At 42.2% G+C, this 25,360-nt stretch overlaps 1 long non-coding RNA gene across 1 annotated transcript in view; it reads left to right on the top strand.

The window, feature by feature from the left end:
- Positions 1 to 3,886, top strand: part of LOC135050837 (uncharacterized) — a 203,377-nt gene extending 199,491 nt beyond the window's left edge. The window contains exons 2-3 of the long non-coding RNA XR_010241864.1: positions 1,699 to 1,808; positions 2,296 to 3,886. This is a non-coding gene — a long non-coding RNA (uncharacterized LOC135050837). The remainder of the gene's footprint in view (positions 1 to 1,698; positions 1,809 to 2,295) is intronic.
- The last annotated feature ends 21,474 nt before the right edge of the window (positions 3,887 to 25,360 follow it).

The raw sequence follows: 25,360 nt of genomic DNA, 5'->3' as shown, positions 1-25,360 counted from the left end.
GTTCAGCGTGTGCATGAAGAGATTTGTGAATACTGCAAGCAAATGTACAGTAAGTAAATGCGATTGAACTGGATAGTTGTAGCTACTGTATGTCTAAAACAGGGAAATACAGTGCGGATTGTCCAGGTTACACCGATTAGAGTTGCTTGGTGTGATAAGTAGTTGAACTTACAATTGTTGTGTCAGTAAAGTTCATTTGTGTTCATATAAGTTGTGTAGCAGTTCATCTGTAGCTGCATTAGTTTTAAATGTTTTATGTCTGTTTTCAGCCACTTCAAGTCCAGAATAAGTCCAGGCTGCACCCTTTAAATTTTCACCTTTAGAATTATTCACCCGAATTTTATGAGCCGAGGCTTGATCAGCTAACTCAACCCTAATAAGAAGACCTACCGCCTTCTGTTTATCTCACTCCCACTACCAATATTTGTCCCATGTTTCTCTGCAACTAAAGTTCTTTCTTGGACAGAGTAGTTGTAAGAAGAATTATGGGACCCCTGACAAATTTAGATCCTGGGACCCCCTCTCGTTGAAAGATAAGTTTGAAAGATCCCAAAACCTCAAACATTTATATTCATTGAAATATGTGGCAATTAAATGATTAATAACTAAGTAGGCTTACTCGCAACCCTCTCCCCATACTGTTTACATCAGAGTATCAAATCAAATGCAGAACTTATACTGACATACAGGCACCAAGCATCTACCATTTGTCCATTCCAGCATGTTCTAGAAAATAAAGCAAGATATGTAGTTTTGGTCTCTCTTCCCAGCTCTACTCTTCACTGTTACAGAGTAACATGCAGCTTCTGCAATCCTGAAAGTTGCAGAGAGCGAGGCCCATGATGGTGTAGCCAGTGACATGTGGTGGGGAGAGGCAGAGCCTTTCCTGTCATACTAACGTTTGTGTCAGAGTTTTGATTGTATAAAGTATATGAAAAATACAAAGAATATGTTTGAAATATCTTCTTTGTATTATTCTAATCATTTTTATAGCCAAAACTCTGGAGTAAAAAGTCTATGGCAGGTGAGGCAGTGCCTATCTTTTCTGCACATCTCTGATAAAAACTCACCAAATTTCCAAGAGTTTATACTGCTGCACCTGTGTATAATGCCCAGATGTACCATTTGGCCCATATATTGCATGTAAATCTGGCTCTAGTGCTAGCCAGTGCCTCCTGAGCCATTTAGCTCACCGCACATCCCTGGGTGTAACTAACGTATTTCAACTTTAGTAGCACAGCAGGATACAAGGATTGATGGTGTCGCTAGTCCACCCACAAGATCCAGCAACCTGGGCTGTAGCCTGATCAGCCTAATGGTTAATCAGGCACTGAGTGGGACCACGTCAGCAGAAGCCACCAGTGAAAAAATGAGGGACATTAATTTGCACCACATTCATGTGATCAGGGAGGCAGTAATTTATATTTATTTATTTATTTATTTCTGTCTTTTGTTCCTTGATATTTATATTATAGCTATACAATAGGTCTGTGTTTTTAGTATATAGCACTGGTTTCTTTAAAAATAAAAATAAATCTAAAAGATATAAAGCTAATCAGTAGTTTCTCTGTGTATGTATGAACAGAATCCTTGGTGGTGGGATGCGTTTGCAAATTAAGGGGGAACCAGCCAAAATATTGCCTAGAGCACCTAATTGTTAGTATTGCATAATTTGTCTACATTACTTTTCTATTTTAGAAAAGGATCCACTTTTTTTCTCTTTTACATCAAAAAAAAATTGGGAAGGCGATATCTCTTCAAACAACTTCTTCCTAGCTGTGTTGTTTACTGCTGTCAGAAGATATCAGGTGAACATAAAGGCATTTTAAATGTTTTATTGAATGCAAGCATTGCCAATAGGGTGGAAGGGAGGGTTAAAGAGCTGTGAGTTACAGTACTTAATCTATGATCTGTCTTTTGTTTGCAGCCTCTGTAGTGAACCTTTAAACAGCTGCACTACACAATACTGAGGAAGCATGCTGTGCAATTTCATGTAGCGTGTAGATGGAGCTATGACCCTAGGTTGGACTTATAAAATACAATAACCTGAAGGGACTGCATGCTGAGCTAGCACTTACATGTTCTTTATCATCATACTTAGTACTACAAAACAGACACAAACATAGCAAAATATATTTAAATAAGTGCAAACTCATACGTTTTATGAAGAAAGATTGATAAGAAAATATATATTCTTAACATAAAAATAAATATATATTCTTAACATAAAAATCCCAAAGATTTAGGATTTATATAATATATTTTAATGGCTTTTTCTCTAATTGCTATTTCTAGGTGTCATCTCTGCCAAGACCCCATGAACAGACTGCAAGACCATAAAAAGAGGTTGTAGAGCTTTGTCCATGCACAACTATACAAATACAGTATACTGTACTTCATAGATACAATGTAAGCAGCATCTTGCTGCCGAGAAGCATACCACTTTCCTGACACTTTTCTATTGGTGAGAGAAAGCTGGATGTCTGCCTCTTTATTTTACTTGAAAAAATGTATGTGTGGACAATCTATTATTATATTATTATATTACATTCAATGCACAGCAAGTTAAGTTGAGTAAACATTGTGCATTGAACTGTAGGAAGCATTTGCAGCAATTGAGTGAAAATGTAAGTGGTAGGAAATTATTTCTTTTCCTGGGCCCACCTGTTCTTTAAACCGGCACTGGATGCAAGTCAGGATAACATAGTACTGTTTGATGCTGCATTATCAACAAGCTGTATGTTTCATCCAGAAAATGTGGTGTTCTTACAGTACCTCATGGTGGTGTAGTTTTAATTTCATTTACAAAAATCTTGGCTGACAGCAACATTGTCCTCTTTGCATTAATCATAATACTTTAACATCACCACATAGCTGGAATTCTAAATAAATGATAAAAAAAATTCCCTTTCCTTGAACATTTTGCAGTTCGTTAACAAGCACTAGCACTTGCTGTTGATGAGAGGCTCAAGAGTAGGTCGTTAGTCAATTTGTTTTTGAAGAGTAAAGATATAAAAACTATTTTTTTTTAAATATTGGCCTTATATTCAATTTTTAGCCAGTTGACAGAAAACAGACCAATGCATAAATCAGCCAAGTGTTTGAACATAAACTCTGGAATTATATTTTCAGCCTGGGTAGAATTTGCCATCAACAAGCATACACATAAACACATGAGAAAGGTCTCAATCAGAATATACAATATACAATATAGCAATGTCAATGTGCCTTTATCTTGTGTCTTAGTTGAATTGCTTTGGAGATAATCTGTTTAGTGGCAAAATATATGTTACAGTACATGGACCAGATGTAATCCTGAACAGCCACCAACTCGGGTGGCAGTACATCTGGCCCCATAGTTGCAAAAGTCTGCCTTGAACACAGTTAAGAATGAACACTTGCTTCTCCAACCCATTCCCATTATCCAGTGCAAGCCTTTGCATCTCTGCAAACTTCATCATCTTGCCCTGCAAACCCATTTACTTTGGAAAACAACTGCAGTCACTCCAGCGCAAATCTAAGTGCATGACATTACCAAGTAAGATTTCTTCTGCTGCTCTACAATTTTGTGTGTCATAAATAGCATTCAAAGCATTCAAGTGGTTCTATAGAAAAATGAAACTTTGGATAACGGAAAGGCTGTATTAAGCATTATGGTTTTTAAGTTGGGACAGGTTCTTGCATGTATGTCAGATTTGCAGGTGAGGCTTGTTCATTAATTTATTGGTGTGACTGGCTGGGAGGCCAATGTTTTTTGTGGGAGTGGTTGTGTCTGGCTGTGGAATCTATAAAACCTTAGGTTGGTCTGGTATTTTATGTAGCCTTGGAACTTTTGCCATTTCTGTATCACTGATGTGACAAAGTCAAGAAAAAGTAAATAAAACAAATCAGGTATATATGTTGGCACTTGTACCTCTTAGATGCCTCAAATAGAAATACCTTGACCATGAAATAAAAATTGATATATTCATGGTCCAAGGTATTTATATTTGAGGCATCTAATAGGTACAAGAGCGAACATATATACCTGATTTGTTTTATTTTCTGTACTATGAGGGGACTTAAGTGCTCATTTCCATAAAGGTATATATGAGGCAGCTCTATATTCTCCTTACTGCGTGGTAAATGGTGTATACACCCATTTCTGTAAAATCAGGAATAAGGTCATTGCTGTGGTGTCTCATTTGTGTTGGCTAATGGAGGTGATGTAATGTAGAATGTAAATTCTTATAAGCAGGTCCCCCAACCTTCATGTCCTTATCCTTCTTTTACTTAAACCATCTTCAACGGCACCAAATCTTGCAGTTTAGTTTATTTACCCTGTACTTGTCCTATATTGTCTTCAACTGTAAGTCACTATTTTCCTGTTTTGATTATTCATTTATGTACTCTGTAAATGGGCACTGCGGATCCCTTGTGGCACCATATAAATAAAGGATAATAATAATAATAATAATAATAATAATCTGTACTGATTCATGACTTAATTATGCTGCAGAAAATCTTTGAAATTTGGTTGAATGTTTAATTTTATCAAAGCAATTTGCTTATCTCTATTGATAGTTATAAGGAATAGTTGTGGTAACATAGAGATATGATAACATAATTATAATATCAGGGGTGGTCTATAACATTAATATATTTTGGGTACATATAAATACTGTTCTAAGCCTCAGCAAAAATAAGAAGATAAAATATTCTACTATAATCACCAGATTTTTGTGTATTCCTTTTGCCAATATACAGCTACATAAAAAGGCACATTAGTCTAAAGATTCTTTTATGATACCACAAAATTATCTGTGGCAGTATTTCATCTAAAACTAAAGGGAATTTACCCATTGTAACAGCTGTCAATATTTCTTTGTATTGTAATGCATTACTATATACTAAAACAGAGGTTCTCAAATACGGTCCTCAATGTGGTCCAATGGTCCAGGTTTTAAGATTATCCATGTTTGGCCACAGGTGACTTGATTTAACCATCTATGAAGAGCTGTGGATATACCTAATATCTGGACCGTTGGGGTGCCTTGAGGACTGCATTTGAGAACCTCTGTACTAAACTATTGCAACCTTGCCAAAACAGCTCCATACTATATTTCAGATACTCTTAAAATTTCCAGATATGTAATGCATTTACAAATTCTATGTTAAGGGTTATATATCACAATTAAAGTCAATGTATCGTTAGATCTACCACAACGTAGTAAGATAGAATAAACTGTCATGGAAATAAATGCTCAGGCTAGTCTGAGGCTGCTTGCTTTCAAAAGAGCCATCATACTAATTATTAACATCAAATTTAGAAATGCTTCAATTACAAAGTTCCACAAATTAAACAATTTTCAAAAGAGGAAGTTAACTTTTTTCTTTGATTAAGACAGATTAATGCTGTATGTAACTGAGAAGATTCAGCAGGCTTTTGTGCTACTTCCAATCATTGTTGAAAAAAATATGAATAAACGAGAACAAAGCTTTTTGTAAAACTAATCACCTGTATTTTAATGAGAAGACACATGTGATAGCTACAGTGGATATTCCATTTAATTTTCTTTGTAGTCTAAAATGTTACAGCAAAGATAAAAATTGACATATAATTGAAAACAATTATGAGTGATTTTGTCTTTGACCTTTATACTTAAAAGTGAATGTTTATAACACAAGCAAAAATCTTCTGCTATTATGTCAGTTCTGGCAGCATGTTGTTTTATATAACAAATTTAAAAATGAGTGGACCTTCTAAAAAGTTATATTGCCTATTGTTGAAACTGGCCTCTTGTGTTCTGTGAGTGTAATGTAAAATATGCTACTTACAGCAAGATGTATTTGTGAAACAAACTAATGTTACAGATTTCATTCCAGATTTAAAAATAAATTTTAATATTTTGTCAAGGTTGGAAATTTAGATCACACTAATTTGGGCTTATTAAAAATATTTCTAATATTACTTGTAATATTTATCAAATCATTGCTAGAGAATAACCTGTGAGTAATAGTGGACCACAAAAGATTGCTTTCTAGCAAATAATTGCATTCTGTTTAAGTTTTTGTTTGTTTTTCTTATATGAGCTACAGTAATGGGAGTTTTCATGACATTTTAGCTTCTGATAGATCAACTGTAGAAGAACTTGCTGTTAGTGAACAATAAACCTTTATTTCTTTCTTTTCTCGGGTAATGTCTTTGTAACTAACTGGGTCAATGTAATAAAATTATTTCAGTACTGAAATCAAGGAACATCTAAACACTATCTAATGATTTTTGTAAATACTATACCCTAAAAAACATAATTGAGCTGTAATAAAGAAAAATTGCATATAATATTTATGTAAATAATAAAAAAAATCACAATTTAACTTTGGTGGAATCTACATTATTTTACATACAAATAATCTAATTATTTTAAATGCTATCATATCATTGGTTGATGCATTGGTCTTTTATAAATTCATATACGTTTCTGTTTGATACTATTATTTAATCCTACAAAGTTGCTGTCTAGCAGCTGTGTAGTGAAAGCTGGAAGGTGCTCACCCTCTACCTCCCATCACAGCTCTCACTGGCTGCCTGATGCATGGGCACCCAGGCTCCCTTCTGCCCCCAGTGCTGTTTGGATGCACAGAACTGTTCCCTGAGTCATGTCAGTATAATATATTGATTTACTACAGAAATTTCTAAGTTTATATACTGTATATCCCATTTTCTCTATCAGTCTGCCTAATTCCATTTAATACTAAGTCCATTATTTTCATGAACATGAATGACTACAGTGTGTAAAGATAAGTAGACAGAGCCTGTATTGTATTAATAATTGTCGCATTTATCCTGTACAGATGTGTCGACTTATGACTTCCTCAAATCGCACCAACTTGCCCTACTTTTTGTGCCACAGACTTTGCTACTTTGCTGTGCTTAAACGCTAATCCTAAATACCTAGTACTGTGTACACTATGGGACCCATTTATCATTAATTGCATGTTCAATGCGATCTGGGCGAAAAATTAGTCCCGAGGATACCTGCAATTGAACAGGTGCTGTGTTTTATTGAGCACTCACAATGTGTTCCCTAATGCACACCGAGTGAAAAAAAAATTTTTTATTGAGCACTCGCAGGGTGTTGAAGCGGGATTACTGCGCATGCATGGTCCTGTTAACCGCTCATGCACAGTATCCATTTCTGTGGACGGCTCTGGGGGAACCCTCTGTCAGCAGCATATGCGGTGTGTACCCCATAGGCTACAGTGGGTTACAGGGGTCAATCTCTGGAATGCTTTGCATTCCAGAAATTAATAAATCTGGTAGCATCGCATCCCCTATAGAAACCTATGAGAGATGTAGCTACCAGTGGAAATGGATGGATCGCAGCAGGTATAAGAGATATCTGCTGCGGTCCCTCCTACATACTGTGACAGATGCAGCCATGCCAGAATCACGTTGCGTATTTTTTGGGCAGCCTATTCCTGCATTCAGTATGTAAGTACAAGATGCAGGATATAACTGAGTGTGATCCTCTACGGCCCACTGCCTGCATGCTCAACGGAGTTGTGTATCCCCTACTATTGTGGACATTAACAGGACAATATATGGTTTAATGCTGAACCTGTCATCTACTATATGCATTTAGGTTATTGTTCCACTTTTAATATGGTTGTGCCTCTCAGGGAATATCTTTCTAGCCCTGATTTGTACCCTACAAAATGCCTATGAAATGTATATGCGTGATTGCATTGTATTGCACTAATGAGTGTAAGGGCTTTTTGTCAGGTGTGTGCCCAGCCAGGTACGCTGTCTGGGACATCTGGCTGTGCGATGTACAGGAAGAGCAGGGCTTACCCCCCCTCTGTCGCAGCCCCCCTTCATAGGAAACAGCAATCAGCTGAAGGGCCCAGTAGTGACCTTGGAGCACCGTGCGAAGCTGTAAATGCTGCCTTTCTCAAGGCAGAGAATACCGCTAGGTGAGAATAATGCACACATGAACCCGTGGTCTTCACACATACATTCAGGGGATGCTAAATATTTGTGGCTAACACCCAAAAACGGCCACAAATATTTTTTGATGAATGGGCCCCTATAAGTGATCTAAAGTACTAAAATAAGGAACAGTAGCAGAAGAGAAAAAGCAGCAAAGTTGAGGGGAAAAGTACAGATGCCGTGCATCTTTATGCTTAATCTACATCTTTATACCTACAGTATATATTATTATTATTTATTGACAGTTTCTTGTAGAGCACAGCATATTCCATTGCTCTTTACAATTGGAACAACAGTAATAGAACAATACTGGGTAATAACAGACAGACATAGAGGTATTCCTATGTGACAAAAATAAACTATCCTATAATGTCTGGTACATTATGTGCAATCTAACATGCAAAATTAAGGAAAACGTAGCACAATGAAGAAAAAATTAGCAGAAAAAAGTAGGAAAGATGACTACAAAAGTACACAATACATTTTAAAAATGTCAAAGCAGGGCTGAAATTAGGATTTACAGCATGCGAGGTAAATCATCAATTTACCCCCCCCCCCCCTCTTCCCCCCCAATTTAAAAAAAAAAAAAAGATTTAAAAAAGGGAAAAAAAAATCAAACAGTGCTACCCAGTGGTGCAACCTTATTTTCATTACACTGCACAGAAAGAAAGGAGAGAGAGAGATGGGAGGGAGGAGATTGTGAGGGGTGAGGGAGTGTGATAGAGGATGGGGGGGAGAGAGTGAGGGAGAGAAAGAGACAGAGAGAGAGAAAGAGAGAAAAATGGAAGAGAGAGAGAGAGAGAATATGCTTCAGACATCCCTCAGACTGGCAGGCCCCCAGTAATAAACACAGTATATGTAATATTTAATGTTACTAGCAAAGTAATGTTATTTCTTGGTTGCATATTCTTTAGTTTGTTTTCAATAACCAATTTGTCTGAATGACCATTTTTGTCTGCTTTAGTCTTTGGGAGAAAATGGTCATTTGTTACTTCCATGCATTATCAGATTTTCATTTCAACCAGCCAACTACTGTAGTTGGATGTTTTAACAGATTATTATTATTATTATTATTATTATTATTATTACATTTTATTTATAATGTGCCACAAGTGTTTCACAGCGCCGTACAAAGGACAGTACAGGGAGAATAAACTTGGCATTACAGTAAATAAATAACAAAAATAGTTAACAAGTTAACAGGTAACAAAGAGCACCACAATTCTCAAAACATGGGCCCTCATTCCGAGTCGTTCGCTCGGTATTTTTCATCGCATCGCAGTGAAATTCCGCTTAGTGCGCATGCGCAATATTCGCACTGCGACTGCGCCAAGTATCTTTGCTATGAAGATAGTATTTTTACTCACGGCTTTTTCATCGCTCCGGCGATCGTAATGTGATTGACAGGAAATGGGTGTTACTGGGCGGAAACAGGCCGTTTTATGGGAGTGTGGCTGAAAACGCTACCGTTTCCGGAAAAAACGCAGGAGTGGCCGGAGAAACGGGGGAGTGGTTGGGCGAACGCTGGGTGTGTTTGTGACGTCAAACCAGGAACGACAAGCACTGAACTGATCGCACAGGCAGAGTAAGTGTGGAGCTACTCTAAAACTGCTAAGTAGTTTGTGAGCGCAATATTGCGAATACATCGGTCGCAATTTTAAGATGCTAAGATACACTCCCAGTAGGCGGCGGCTTAGCGTGTGTAACTCTGCTAAATTCGCCTTGCGACCGATCAACTCGGAATGAGGGCCATAATACAGCTAAGATGTAAGTAGTGAGGGCGTAATCATCATACTACTTGGGGCTGGCGGCCATAGATAGAGATAAACCTTTAACAGCAGGAGATAAAGCAGGTAAAGATGGTCGCTGAGTAGAAAAGAGCTGTGAGTGAAATGTGTAGAGAAGAGGGCTTTGACAACAAGAGGAAAGAGGGCCTTGCTCTGAAGAGCTAACAATCTAGTGGGAAAGGGGCAACAGACAGATGACATGAAGTGCAAGCAAGTGGGAGGTAGCCTGATGATAGTATGTAAGCAAAATAGAGATGTTCAAGGCATGAGGCAGGGGGATGGAGGAGCAGCCTCAGGACTATATTATGCATCGGAAGGGTATGCTTTGATGAATAGGTGGGCTTTCAGTGCAGTTTGAAGTATTGGAAGTTCGGGGAGAGTCTAATGGAGCGGGGGAGCGTGTTCCACTGAAGGGGTGCAGCACGGGCAAAATCTTGAACTCGAGCATGGAAAGCAGTGACCAGGGTAAAGCAGAGGTGACTGTAGGGGGTGGAGGGAGTATGAAGGGAGAGGAGGTTGGAGATGTAGGGAGCAGTGGAATTAGAGATGGCCTTGTATGTGAGGGTGAGGAGTTTGAAGAGGATTCTGTAGGAGAATGGGAGCCAGTGCAGATTTTGTCAAATGGGAGTGGCAGATGTGGAGTGGCAGGAGAGGAACATAAGCCTAGCTGCGTAGTTGAGCACAGATTGGATGGGAGTAAGATGGGAGCAAGTGAGGAGAACATTGCAGTAGTAAAGTCGTGAGATGACCAGTGAGTGGATAAGTTTAGTTGCACTCTGGGAGAGAAATGGCCTGATGCGAGCAATGTTGTGTAGCTGGAACTGACAGGATTGTGCCAGAACTTTGATGTGGGCTGCAAAGGAGAGGGAGGAGTCAAGAGTGATGCCCAAGCAGCAGAGTTGGGGTACTGGGGTTATGATGGTGTTGTCAACAGTGATAGAGATATTAGTAGGGGGTGTTACTCTGGCTGGGGGAAAGATAATAGATAATGAGTTCAGTTTTTTCCATGTTGAACTTCAAAGAGCGCTCAGACATCCAGGAGATGATGAAGAGGCAGCTGGAAACCTGAGAGAGGATATAGGGGGACAGATCAGGAGAGGAGAGGTAGAGTTGTGTGTCATAAGCATAGAGGTGGTATTGAAGGCCAAAGGAGTTACTGAGCACAACCAGGGAATAGGTATACAGGGAGAACAGAACACGGCCTAGGACAGAACCCTGAGGGATACCAGCAGGAAGGATGGAAGGGTGTGAGGTGGTGCCAGAGGCAGACACAGAGAAGGAGCAGTTAGTGAGGTAAGAGGTAAACCAGTCAAGGACAGTGCTAGAGAGGCCAATATTTTGGAGTGTGCGGAGGAGGAGAGGATGATCCACAGTGTCAAAGGCAGCAGAGAGGTCTAGAAGGATGAGCAGAGAGAAGTAGCCCTTGGATTTTGCCGAAAGCAGGTCATTGGCGACTTTCACCAGGACAGTCTCAGTGGAGTGGGCGAAAGCCAGATTGTAGTGGATCAAGGATGCAGTTTTCGTAGAGGTAGCTTGTGAGATGGCAGTAGACCAGTCATTCAAGTAGTTTGGAGGCGAATGGGAGAAGAGAGAGGGGGTGGTAGCTAGTGGGTGATGAAGGGTCGAGGTTGTTTTTTTTTAGAATAGGTGAGACCAGAGGATGTTTGAATGGTGAGGGAAAGATGCCAGTAGAGAGTGATAGGTTAAAGAGGTGAGCAAAGTGGGAGCAGGCAGTGGGAAAGAGGGAGCGAAGAAGATGGGAGGGGGAACCAGGGAGCAGGTTGAGGGAGTGGACTTTCTAGTCTGTAGTGGGATGGAAGGAGGACAGGGTGATATAGATAGAGGGGAAGGATGATGGGGGTAGGGGGGCAGCAGAGGAGTGACAAAAGAGATATTGTGTCAGATATCCTCAATTTTGGAGATTAAGAAGGAGGTAAAGTCAGTGGCAGTGAGGGAGGATGGGAGGGGAGGAGGAAGGGGACAAAGGAGAGTGTTGAAACTTTCAAAGAGACAATGTGGACTGGAGGACTGGGAAGAGATGAGTACTTAGAAAAAGGATTGCTTGGCGAGGGAAAGAGCAGAGCTGTAGGAGGAGATCATAAACTTGAAATGGAGGAAGTCCACAAGAGAGTGAGATTTCCTCCAGGAGCATTCAGCAGAGCGTGAACATTTTTGTAAGAATCGTGTTACTTTGGTGTGCCAGGGTTGGGGTTTGGAGCGGCGGAGAAGGACAGAGGAGAGGGGTGCCACAGAGTCGAGAGCAGCAGTTAGGGAAGAATTATAGAAGCAGGCTGCCTGGGTGGGACAAGTCATAGTGGAAAGAGGAGAGAGGAAAGTCTCAAGGGAGGACAGGATAGCGTGGTCGAGAGACCCGAGATTGCATCTGGTGATGGTGGGACTGGGCGTGGAGAGGAGATGGGAAGATGAGAGGGTGAAAGAAAGCAGATGGTGGTCAGAAAGAGGGAAGAAAGAGTTAGAGAAATCAGAGATATCACATCGGTGTGTGAAGACAAGGTCGCGGGAGTGGACGAGATTGTGAGTAGGGGTGGAGATCCATTGAGAAATTCCAAAAGAGGTGGAAAGGGCAAGAAGATTAGTGGAAGCAGCATTAGTGATGGTTATAGGGATGTTAAAGTCACCGAAGATGATAGAGGGAAGGTCGGAGGAGAGAAAGTGGGGAAGCCAGGCAGCAAAGTTGTCAAGGAAAGGTGAACAGCAGCCAGGGGGGCGGTAGATCACTGCCACACAGAGGTGAATGGAGTAGAAAAGGCGGATAGTGTGGACCTCAAAGGAGGAGAAGGTCTTACCAATTGGGTGAAGGAGAGGCCTTCATAGGAGAGGACAGCAGGGGAGGTGGTGTTAGAGGAGGAGAGCCAGGTTTCAGTGATGGCGAGAAGGTTAAAAGAGTGGGAGATGAAGAGGTCGTGGATAGTTGGCAGCTTGTTGCAGATTGATCTAGCATTCCAGAGTGCACAGGAGAAAGGAATGGAGGGGACAGGGGAGATGGGGATCAGGTTGTCTGGGTTCTGAATGCGTGTGGGTGGTCTGGATATTGGGGGAGGGGGGCTAGCAGTGAGGATTGGTATGGGACAGGATCGAGGAGCATTAATTCCAGTACAGTAGTGTTGTTCAGAGGAATAATATAGAATGGAGTGGGTGTAATATAGAATGAACAATGAGAAGGGGGGTGTAGTAAAACAAAGACAGTGCAAACAGGAATTTTTGGGAAAAAATGAAAGGAACGGAAAGGCCGAGATTGTTACACAGTGGTTGTAGATAGTATAACTGAGGAGCAGAAAGCAATGTGTGAGAGCACTAGGGTTGTTTGTTAATCAGACAGGGAGTTCAGTCTCCAGGCTGTGCAGTCTGCAGGCGTTGGTAGTAGTGGATTAGGTAACTCAGATTCCAGTTCTTTTTGTGGAGCTGGGGAGACAGTCTGCTGTCCTTCTGTTTCTCTCCTGTTCATCTCCGTATATCTCTGATGTTCATAATAATATTATCCTCATACTTTACATTAACATACTTCACAGCTAAGAGACTTTGCAGCCAGAGGCTTTACAGCCTAACAGATAATCTTATGTATGGTCAGCTTTATTTCAGTAGAGTTGAGCCCAATTATAGAGTTTAGTGAGGGTTCTAACTGATGTCTGTTCCAGTATTCAGACATATTATTGTTTATAATAGAAAATGCCTGCTGATTCAAACTAGCATTAAATACCCTTTTTGTGGTACATCGGAAAAATTGTGTATACCCCTTTAATTGCAAGAGAAAGTTGTTTGCTAGCCTTGGGACATTTTTTTTGGCACAGCAGGAGTTAATGAAATGGACTAGAGACTGGTCATGTGTTCTGTTCTGTGAGGTGGCGAGATCTGATTGGATGGTGATCTGAGAGCAAGTGGAGATTTGTGGGAAGAAGGAGGCATGAACAGGGAGTTGGAGGAAAGCCATACAGGCATGTATTGAGGAGCAGAGCAGGACAGCTGAATGGTATGAGCCGGGTGGTCACGCATGGCGGTGAAGAGCAGTGCTACAGTTCTAAGGCAGAAGAGTGCTTCCAGACAGTAAAGAGAACCGGGAGAGAGGGCGTGAGACATCGCAGCTGGTAGCCAGACACTACTAGGCTTTTGCAGAGGTGTGGATGCTGCAGCCATCTTGAGAAAGCTGAAACCGCAGAGAAGGACCAGTGAGGGAGCGGAATAACTTGCAAGGTTTGGAGTGAGTAACAATAGGGTTTTAGTTACCTACCGGTAAATCCTTTTCTTGTAGTCCACAGAGGATGCTGGGGTCCACATTAGTGCCATGGGGTATAGATGGGTCCAACAGGAGCCATTTGCACTTTAAGAGTTTGAGAGTGTGGGCTGGCTCCTCCCTCTATGCCCCTCCTACCAGACTCAGTCTAGAAACTGTGCCGAGGAGATGGACATCTTCGAGAGAAGGATTTAACACAGATAGTGGCGAGATTCATACCAGCTCGCACATACATCAAGCTAACTTAGCTTGAAAACTCAGCAACCACTGAAACATTACATACCAAGTAACAATGCAGTACGTAACTAAAACAAAGTTGTACTGAACCAGATAACAATTGCAGGAAAACGAAGCGCTTGGCGGGCGCCCACCATCCTCTAGAAAAGGATTTACCAGTAGGTAACCAAAATCCTATTTTCTCTTAAGTCCTAGAGGATGCTGGGGTCCACATTAGTACCATGGGGATGTACCAAAGCTCCCAGAATGGGAGGTAGAGCGCAGAGGCTCCTGCAGAACTGATTGACTGAACTTCAGATCATCAGATGCCAAAGTATCAAACTTGTACAACTTTGCAAACATGTTCGACCCAGACCAAGTTGCGGCTCGGCAAAGTTGACACCAAGCCACCCCGGGCAGCCACCCAGGAAGACCCCACTTTACGAGTAGAGTGGGCCTTGACAGACGTAGGACACGGCAAGCCTGCCGTAGAATACGCATGCTTAGTAGCAGGACACCCAATTTTCTTGGGATCATACATGACAAACAGAGAGTCCGATTTCCTGTGACGAGCAGTCCTCTCCACATATACTTTCAGAGCCCGTACAACATCCAAGGACTTTGATGAAATTGAGGAGTCAGTAGCCACTGGCACCACAATAGGTTGGTTGATATGAAATGCCGACACAACCTTCGGAAGAAACTGATGATGTGTCCGGAGCTCAGCTCTATCTTCGTTGAAGATCAAGTATGGGCTTTTACAGGACAAAGCCCCCAACTCTGACACACTGTTAAAGTGTGTACCTTTTGTCTGAGGTTGTTTGTACTCCTCCCTCTCCCTCTGGGGGGTCTGATAGTCACACAAATACAAAATAACCTTTATACCAGTATTAATTGTTATAAGTAATTATTGGGAAATGATACAATACTTTCTTCCATTCCATATTCCTTACATGTGATACTACTTCATCTATGACCTTCTGACTAATATTCACTTGCCTTACCATGCAGTCTTATAATATATATATTTGTCTTATACCACAACAGCCCACAGACAGAAGGTCCCAGCTGAAATGCATTATGCGTCTCAGCTAGAGTCCCATGTGAGCTACACACGCGAACTCTCTACTATTGCCTGGGCCAAAACCGCCCAAATATTACTGCTTGACAAAATCCGTCAAGTAACCTCGTTATATCGCTATATTGCATTATACATATGATTTAAACATTTAAATCCTTCTTACCCTCAGTTGTAATGAACCAAAGACCATATAAAGTATAACATCTTTTACTCCATAAACAGTAACTGCAATGTTATAGATGACTTACATGCGGACAGTTACAAATAATGCAATAATGTAGATATTAGAGATGTGCACCGGAAATTTTTCGGGTTTTGTGTTTTGGTTTTGGGTTCGGTTCCGTGGCCGTGTTTTGGGTTCGAACGCGTTTTGGCAAAACCTCACCGAATTTTTTTTGTCGGATTCGGGTGTGTTTTGGATTCGGGTGTTTTTTTAAAAAAACCCTAAAAAACTGCTTAAATCATAGAATTTGGGGGTCATTTTGATCCCAAAGTATTATTAACCTCAATAACCATAATTTCCACTCATTTTCAGTCTATTCTGAACACCTCACACCTCACAATATTATTTTTAGTCCTAAAATTTGCACCGAGGTCGCTGGATGACTAAGCTCAGCGACCCAAGTGGCCGACACAAACACCTGGCCCATCTAGGAGTGGCACTGCAGTGTCACGCAGGATGGCCCTTCCAAAAAACACTCCCCAAACAGCACATGACGCAAAGAAAAAAAGAGGCGCAATGAGGTAGCTGTGTGAGTAAGCTAAGCGACCCTAGTGGCCGACACAAACACCTGGCCCATCTAGGAGTGGCACTGCAGTGTCAGGCCGGATGGCCCTTCGAAAAAATACTCCCCAAACTGCACATGACGCAAAGAAGAAAAAAAAGAGGCGCAATGAGGTAGCTGTGTGACTAAGATAAGTGACCCTAGTGGCCGACACAAACACCTGGCCCATCTAGGAGTGGCACTGCAGTGTCACGCAGGATGGCCCTTCCAAAAAACACTCCCCAAACAGCACATGACGCAAAGAAAAAAAGAGGCGCAATGAGGTAGCTGTGTGAGTTAGCTAAGCGACCCTAGTGGCCGACACAAACACCTGTCCCATCTAGGAGTGGCACTGCAGTGTCAGGCCGGATGGCCCTTCCAAAAAATACTCCCCAAACAGCACATGACGCAAAGAAGAAAAAAAAGAGGCGCAATGATGTAGCTGTGTGACTAAGATAAGTGACCCTAGTGGCCGACACAAACACCTGGCCCATCTAGGAGTGGCACTGCAGTGTCACGCAGGATGGCCCTTCCAAAAAACACTCCCCAAACAGCACATGACGCAAAGAAAAAAAGAGGCGCAATGAGGTAGCTGTGTGAGTAAGCTAAGCGACCCTAGTGGCCGACACAAACACCTGGACCATCTAGGAGTGGCACTGCAGTGTCAGGCCGGATGGCCCTTCGAAAAAATACTCCCCAAACAGCACATGACGCAAAGAAGAAAAAAAAGAGGCGCAATGAGGTAGCTGTGTGACTAAGATAAGTGACCCTAGTGGCCGACACAAACACCTGGCCCATCTAGGAGTGGCACTGCAGTGTCACGCAGGATGGCCCTTCCAAAAAACACTCCCCAAACAGCACATGACGCAAAGAAAAATGAAAGAAAAAAGAGGTGCAAGATGGAATTGTCCTTTGGCCCTCCCACCCACCCTTATGTTGTATAAACAGGACATGCACACTTTAACCAACCCATCATTTCAGTGACATTGTCTGCCACACGACTGTGACTGAAATGACGGGTTGGTTTGGACCCCCACCAAAAAAGAAGCAATTAATCTCTCCTTGCACAAACTGGCTCTACAGAGGCAAGATGTCCACCTCATCATCATCCTCCGATTCATCACCGTGTACATCCCCCTCCTCACAGATTATCAATTCGTCCCCACTGGAATCCACCATCACAGCTCCCTGTGTACTTTGTGGAGGCAATTGCTGCTGGTGAATGTCTCCATGGAGGAATTGATTATAATTCATTTTAATGAACATCATCTTCTCCACATTTTCTGGAAGTAACCTCGTACGCCGATTGCTGACAAGGTGAGCGGCGGCACTAAACACTCTTTCGGAGTACACACTTGTGGGAGGGCAACTTAGGTAGAATAAAGCCAGTTTGTGCAAGGGCCTCCAAATTGCCTCTTTTTCCTGCCAGTATACGTACGGACTGTCTGACGTGCCTACTTGGATGCGGTCACTCATATAATCCTCCACCATTCTTTCAATGGTGAGAGAATCATATGCAGTGACAGTAGACGACATGTCCATAATCGTTGGCAGGTCCTTCAGTCCGGACCAGATGTCAGCATCAGCAGTCGCTCCAGACTGCCCTGCATCACCGCCAGCGGGTGGGCTCGGAATTCTGAGCCTTTTCCTCGCACCCCCAGTTGCGGGAGAATGTGAAGGAGGAGATGTTGACAGGTCGCGTTCTGCTTGACTTGACAATTTTCTCACCAGCAGTTCTTTGAACCCCTGCAGACTTGTGTCTGCCGGAAAGAGAGATCCAAGGTAGGTTTTAAATCTAGGATCGAGCACGGTGGCCAAAATGTAGTGCTCTGATTTCAACAGATTGACCACCCGTGAATCCTTGTTAAGCGAATTAAGGGCTCCATCCACAAGTCCCACATGCCTAGCGGAATCGCTCAGTGTTAGCTCCTCCTTCAATGTCTCCAGCTTCTTCTGCAAAAGCCTGATGAGGGGAATGACCTGACTCAGGCTGGCAGTGTCTGAACTGACTTCACGTGTGGCAAGTTCAAAAGGTTGCAGAACCTTGCACAACGTTGAAATCATTCTCCACTGCGCTTGAGACAGGTGCATTCCACCTCCTATATCGTGGTCAGTTGTATAGGCTTGAATGGCCTTTTGCTGCTCCTCCAACCTCTGAAGCATATAGAGGGTTGAATTCCACCTCGTTACCACTTCTTGCTTCAGATGATGGCAGGGCAGGTTCAGGCGTTTTTGGTGTTGCTCCAGTCTTCTGTACGTGGTGCCTGTACGCCGAAAGTGTCCCGCAATTCTTCTGGCCACCGACAGCATCTCTTGCACGCCCCTGTCGTTTTTTAAATAATTCTGCACCACCAAATTCAAGGTATGTGCAAAACATGGGACGTGCTGGAATTTGCCCATATTTAATGCACACACAATATTGCTGGCGTTGTCCGATGCCACAAATCCACAGGAGAGTCCAATTGGGGTAAGCCATTCCGCGATGATCTTCCTCAGTTGCTGTAAGAGGCTTTCAGCTGTGTGCGTATTCTGGAAAGCGGTGATACAAAGCGTAGCCTGCCTAGGAAAGAGTTGGCGTTTGCGAGATGCTGCTACTGGTGCCGCCGCTGCTGTTCTTGCGGCGGGAGTCAATACATCTACCCAGTGGGCTATCACAGTCATATAGTCCTGAGTCTGCCCTGCTCCACTTGTCCACATGTCCGTGGTTAAGTGGACATTGGGTACAACTGCATTTTTTAGGACACTGGTGAGTCTTTTTCTGAGGTCTGTGTACATTTTCGGTATCGCCTGCCTAGAGAAATGGAACCTAGATGGTATTTGGTACCGGGGACACAGTACCTCAATCAAGTCTATAGTTGGCTCTGCAGTAATGATGGATACCGGAACCACGTTTCTCACCGCCCAGGATGCCAAGGCCTCAGTTATCCGCTTTGCAGCAGGATGACTGCTGTGATATTTCATCTTCCTCGCAAAGGACTGTTGGACAGTCAATTGCTTGGTGGAAGTAGTAAAAGTAATCTTACGACTTCCCCTCTGGGATGACCATCGACTCCCAGCAGCAACAACAGCAGCGCCAGCAGCAGTAGGCGTTACACGCAAGGATGCATCGGTGGAATCCCAGGCAGGAGAGGACTCGTCAGAATTGCCAGTGACATGGCCTGCAGGACTATTGAAATTCCTGGGGAAGGAGGAAATTGACACTGAGGGAGTTGGTGGGGTGGTTTGCGTGAGCTTGGTTACAAGAGGAAGGGATTTACTGGTCAGTGGACTGCTTCCGCTGTCCCCCAAAGTTTTTGAACTTGTCACTAACTTATGATGAATACGCTGCAGGTGACATATAATGGAGGATGTTCCGAGGTGGTTAACGTCCTTACCCCTACTTATTACAGATTGACAAAGGCAACACACGGCTTGACAAATGTTGTCCGCATTTCTGTTGAAATACTTCCACACCGAAGAGCTGATTTTTTTGGTATTTTCACCAGGCATGTCAATGGCCATATTCCTCTCCCACGGACAACAGGTGTCTCCCCGGGTGCCTGACTTAAACAAACCACCTCACCATCAGAATCCTCCTTGTCAATTTCCTCCCCAGCGCCAGCAACACCCATATCCTCCTCATCCTGGTGTACTTCAACACTGACATCTTCAATCTGACTATCAGGAACTGGACTGCGGGTGCTCCTTCCAGCACTTGCAGGGGGCGTGCAAATGGTGGAAGGCGCATGCTCTTCACGTCCAGTGTTGGGAAGGTCAGGCATCGCAACCGACACAATTGGACTCTCCTTGTGGATTTGTGATTTTGAAGAACGCACAGTTCTTTGCTGTGCTTTTGCCAGCTTAAGTCTTTTCATTTTTCTAGCGAGAGGCTGAGTGCTTCCATCCTCATGTGAAGCTGAACCACTAGCCATGAACATAGGCCAGGGCCTCAGCCGTTCCTTGCCACTCCGTGTGGTAAATGGCATATTGGCAAGTTTAGGCTTCTCCTCCGACGATTTTATTTTAGATTTTTGAGTCCTTTTTTTACTGATATTTTGTGTTTTGGATTTTACATGCTCTGTACTATGACATTGGGCATCGGCCTTGGCAGACGACGTTGATGGAATTTCATCGTCTCGGCCATGACTAGTGGCAGCAGCTTCAGCACGAGGTGGAAGTGGATCTTGATCTTTCCCTATTTTTGGAACCTCAACATTTTTGTTCTCCATATTTTAATAGGCACAACTAAAAGGCACCTCAGGTAAACAATGGAGATGGATGGAGACTAGTATACTTATGGATGACGAGTGACTGACGACACAGAGGTAGCTACAGCCGTGGATTACCGTACTGCATCTGCTAGTATAGAGATGATAATGATATAAAAAATATATATATATCACTACTGCAGGTATATATAATATAATGACGGACCTGCTGGACACTGTCAGCAGACTCCTAAACTACTAGTATGAAGAAGATAGAAAAAAAAAACCCACCACAGGTAGGTATACAATTATGGACGAGCACTGACGACACAGAGGTAGCTACAGCCGTGGACTACCGTACTGCGTCTGCTAGTATAGAGATGATAATGATATAAAAAATATATATATATCACTACTGCAGGTATATATAATATAATGACGGACCTTCTGGACACTGTCAGCAGACTCCAAAACTACTAGTATGAAGAAGATAGAAAAAAAAACCCCACCACAGGTAGGTATACAATTATGGACGAGCACTGACGACACAGAGGTAGCTACAGCCGTGGACTACCGTACTGAGTCTGCTAGTATAGAGATGATAATGATATAAAAAATATATATATATCACTACTGCAGGTATATATAATATAATGACGGACCTGCTGGACACTGTCAGCAGACTCCTAAACTACTAGTATGAAGAAGATAGAAAAAAAAACCCACCACAGGTAGGTATACAATTATGGACGAGCACTGACGACACAGAGGTAGCTACAGCCGTGGACTACCGTACTGCGTCTGCTAGTATAGAGATGATAATGATATAAAATATATATATATATCACTACTGCAGGTATATATAATATAATGACGGACCTGCTGGACACTGTCAGCAGAATCCTAAACTACTAGTATGAAGAAGATAGAAAAAAAAACCCACCACAGGTAGGTATACAATTATGGACGAGCACTGACGACACAGAGGTAGCTACAGCCGTGGACTACCGTACTGCGTCTGCTAGTATAGAGATGATAATGATATAAAATATATATATATATCACTACTGCAGGTATATATAATATAATGACGGACCTGCTGGACACTGTCAGCAGACTCCTAAACTACTAGTATGAAGAAGATAGAAAAAAAAACCCCAACACAGGTAGGTATACAATTATGGACGAGCACTGACGACACAGAGGTAGCTACAGCCGTGGACTACCGTACTGCATCTGCTAGTATAGAGATGATAATGATATAAAAATATATATATATCACTACTGCAGGTATATATAATATAATGACGGACCTGCTGGACACTGTCAGCAGACTCCTAAACTACTAGTATGAAGAAGATAGAAAAAAACCCCCACCACAGGTAGGTATACAATTATGGACGAGCACTGACGACACAGAGGTAGCTACAGCCGTGGACTACCGTACTGCGTCTGCTAGTATAGAGATGATAATGATATTAAAAATATATATATATATCACTACTGCAAGTATATATAATATAATGACGGACCTGCTGGACACTGTCAGCAGACTCCTAAACTACTAGTATGAAGAAGATAGAAAAAAAAAACCCACCACAGGTAGGTATACAATTATGGATGAGCACTGACGACACAGAGGTAGCTACAGCCGTGAACTACCATACTGCGTCTGCTAGTATAGAGATGATAATGATATAAAAAATATATATATATCACTACTGCAGGTATATATAATATAATGACGGACCTACTGGACACTGTCGGCAGACTCCTAAACTACTAGTATGAAGAAGATAGAAAAAAAAACCCCACCACAGGTAGGTATACAATTATGGACGAGCACTGACGACACAGAGGTAGCTACAGCCGTGGACTACCGTACTGCGTCTGCTAGTATAGAGATGATAATGATATAAAAAATATATATATATCACTACTGCAGGTATATATAATATAATGACGGACCTACTGGACACTGTCAGCAGACTCCTAAACTACTAGTATGAAGAAGATAGAAAAAAAAACCCCACCACAGGTAGATATACAATTATGGACGAGCACTGCGACACAGAGGTAGCTACAGCCGTGGACTACCGTACTGCGTCTGCTAGTATAGAGATGATAATGATATAAAAAATATATATATATCACTACTGCAGGTATATATAATATAATGACGGACCTGCTGGACACTGTCAGCAGACTCCTAAACTACTAGTATGAAAAAGATAGAAAAAAAACCCCCACCACAGGTAGGTATACAATTATGGACGAGCACTGACGACACAGAGGTAGCTACAGCCGTGGACTACCGTACTGTGTCTGCTAGTATAGAGATGATAATGATATAAAAAATATATATATATCACTACTGCAGGTATATATAATATAATGACGGACCTGCTGGACACTGTCAGCAGACTCCTAAACTACTAGTATGAAGAAGATAGAAAAAAAAACCCCACCACAGGTAGGTATACAATTATGGACGAGCACTGACGACACAGAGGTAGCTACAGCCGTGGACTATCGTACTGCGTCTGCTAGTATAGAGATGATAATGATATAAAAAATATTTATATATCACTACTGCAGGTATATATAATATAATGACGGACCTGCTGGACACTGTCAGCAGACTCCTAAACTACTAGTATGAAGAAGATAGAAAAAAAAACCCACCACAGGTAGGTATACAATTATGGACGAGCACTGACGACACAGAGGTAGCTACAGCCGTGGACTACCGTACTGCGTCTGCTAGTATAGAGAGGATAATGATATAAAAAATATATATATATCACTACTGCAGGTATATATAATATAATGACGGACCTGCTGGACACTGTCAGCAGACTCCTAAACTACTAGTATGAAGAAGATAGAAAAAAAAAACCACCACAGGTAGGTATACAATTATGGACGAGCACTGACGACACAGAGGTGGCCACAGCCGTGGACTACCGTACTGCGTCTGCTAATATAGAGATGATAAAGATGATAGAGATGAACAAAAAAAATATAACACTACTGCAGGTAAATATTTATATAATATAATGAATGACGGACCTGCTGGACACTGTCAGCAGAATGCGTTTATAGAATAAAAAAAAAAAACACCACAGGAGTGTTTAACTTTTTCAGGCAGACAATATACTGGTGGTCACTGGTCAGTCACACTGGCAGCAAAAGTGTGCACTGTACTCCTGCTATTAACTGCACCCCAGTCTCCCCCACAATTCAGCTGTGTGAGCAGTGAGCACTCAGCACAGTCAGATATACAAAGATGATATTATCATGCAGCACACTGAGGCTGAGCACAGATATGGTATGTGACTGTGTATCGTTTTTTTTCAGGCAGAGAACGGATTATAAATAAAACTGGTGGTCACTGGTCACTATCAGCAAAACTCTGCACTGTACTGAATACTCCTAATGCTCCCCAAGTAGTAAATCAAGTGTCTCTCTAATCTATTCTACACGGAGAGGACGCCAGCCACGTCCTCTCCCTATCAATCTCAATGCACGTGTGAAAATGGCGGCGACGCGCGGCTCCTTATATAGAATCCGAGTCTCGCGATAGAATCCGAGCCTCGCGAGAATCCGACAGCGGGATGATGACGTTCGGGCGCGCTCGGGTTAACCGAGCAAGGCGGGAAGATCCGAGTCTGCCTCGGACCCGTGTAAAAAGGCTGAAGTTCGGGGGGGTTCGGATTCCGAGGAACCGAACCCGCTCATCTCTAGTAGATATATATGTGTGTGTGTGTGTGTGTGTGTGTGAATGTATGAATGCAAGAAAGCTGTGCTAGTGTTATCAGATTGTGCTCTTCCCTGTGTACGTGTGTATAAGGATGTGAGTAGATGGCTGTTCCAGAAAGCATGGTGAGAAACATGTGTGTGTGTCTGTAGCATGTATTGTTAGGGGATGATATTGTTAGGGGATAAATGTTTACCACGCACTCGGCTAATCAGTGGACTAACTGGTAAATGCTGGATAATCATCTACCTGAAAAACATCTAGTGTGTGTGTGTGTGTGTGTGTGTGTGTGTGTGTGTGTGTGTGTGTGTGTGTGTATGTATGTATATATATTTGTGTGTATGTTAAAAAGTTATCAGTATGGAGAGATGAAAGCAAACAAATGAAGAAAGCAGTGTCCATTGTATAGGCCAGCCCAAGTGCAGGCATAACCAGAGCCGGCCATAGGCATAGGCAAACTAGGCAATTGCCTAGGGCATTTGATATGCCTAGGGGCATCAGCAGCTTCTGCTGATTAAAATGATATGCGGCATGCCTATATTCTGTATGTAGCATTTCATATGCAGATACAGCCACAGTCTCACACAGTATATAGGCATGCTGCATATCATTTTAATCAGCAGAACCTGCTTGTGCATCCTAGCCACATAGCAATGCAAATAAGATGCTTTTTCATTAAAAAAGGTGCCCGACGTTAGCATTGAAGCAAGATTTATAAGGACACATCTGTATCCAAGCAGAGGCAGAGGTCACAGTGTTAGTGGCAGTGTGAGTGCTGTGTGCATGTGAGTGGGTTGGTTGTGCAGTAGTGTTCGGAATATGTGTTAGGAGCATTATGTGTGTCATGTAAAAATGCATTAATAATGTGCAACATATGTGTAAGGGGCACTATGTGTGTTATTATGTGTATAAGGGCATTAATAATGTGCAGCATATGTGTAACAGGGTACTACTGTATGTGTGTCATTATGTGTATAGGGGCACTAATAATGTGCAGCAAATGTGTAGGGGGCACTATGGGTGTCATTATGTGTATAAGGGCATTATTAATGTGCGGCATATGTGTAAGGGACATTATGTGTAAAAGGGCATTAATAAAGGTTGTCATAATGTGTAAGGTGCATTATGTTTATAAGGACATTAATAATGTGTCTCATATGTGGAAGGGGCATTACTGTGTGGAATTATGTGTATAAATGCATTACTAATGTGCGGCATTATGTATGTAAGGTGCTCTACTATGTGGCGTTGCGTATAGAAAGGGCACTACTGTGTCATCTAATGTGAATAAAGAGCAATAGAGTGTATTGTAATGTGAATAAGGAGCAATTCAGTGTGATGTAA

Source organism: Pseudophryne corroboree, chromosome 2 (genome assembly GCF_028390025.1).
Source record: "Pseudophryne corroboree isolate aPseCor3 chromosome 2, aPseCor3.hap2, whole genome shotgun sequence".
NCBI classification, from domain to species: Eukaryota; Metazoa; Chordata; class Amphibia; order Anura; family Myobatrachidae; genus Pseudophryne; species Pseudophryne corroboree.
The sequence above is the reverse complement of the archived record's forward strand: the minus strand, read 5'-3'. Positions and strand labels throughout refer to the sequence as shown.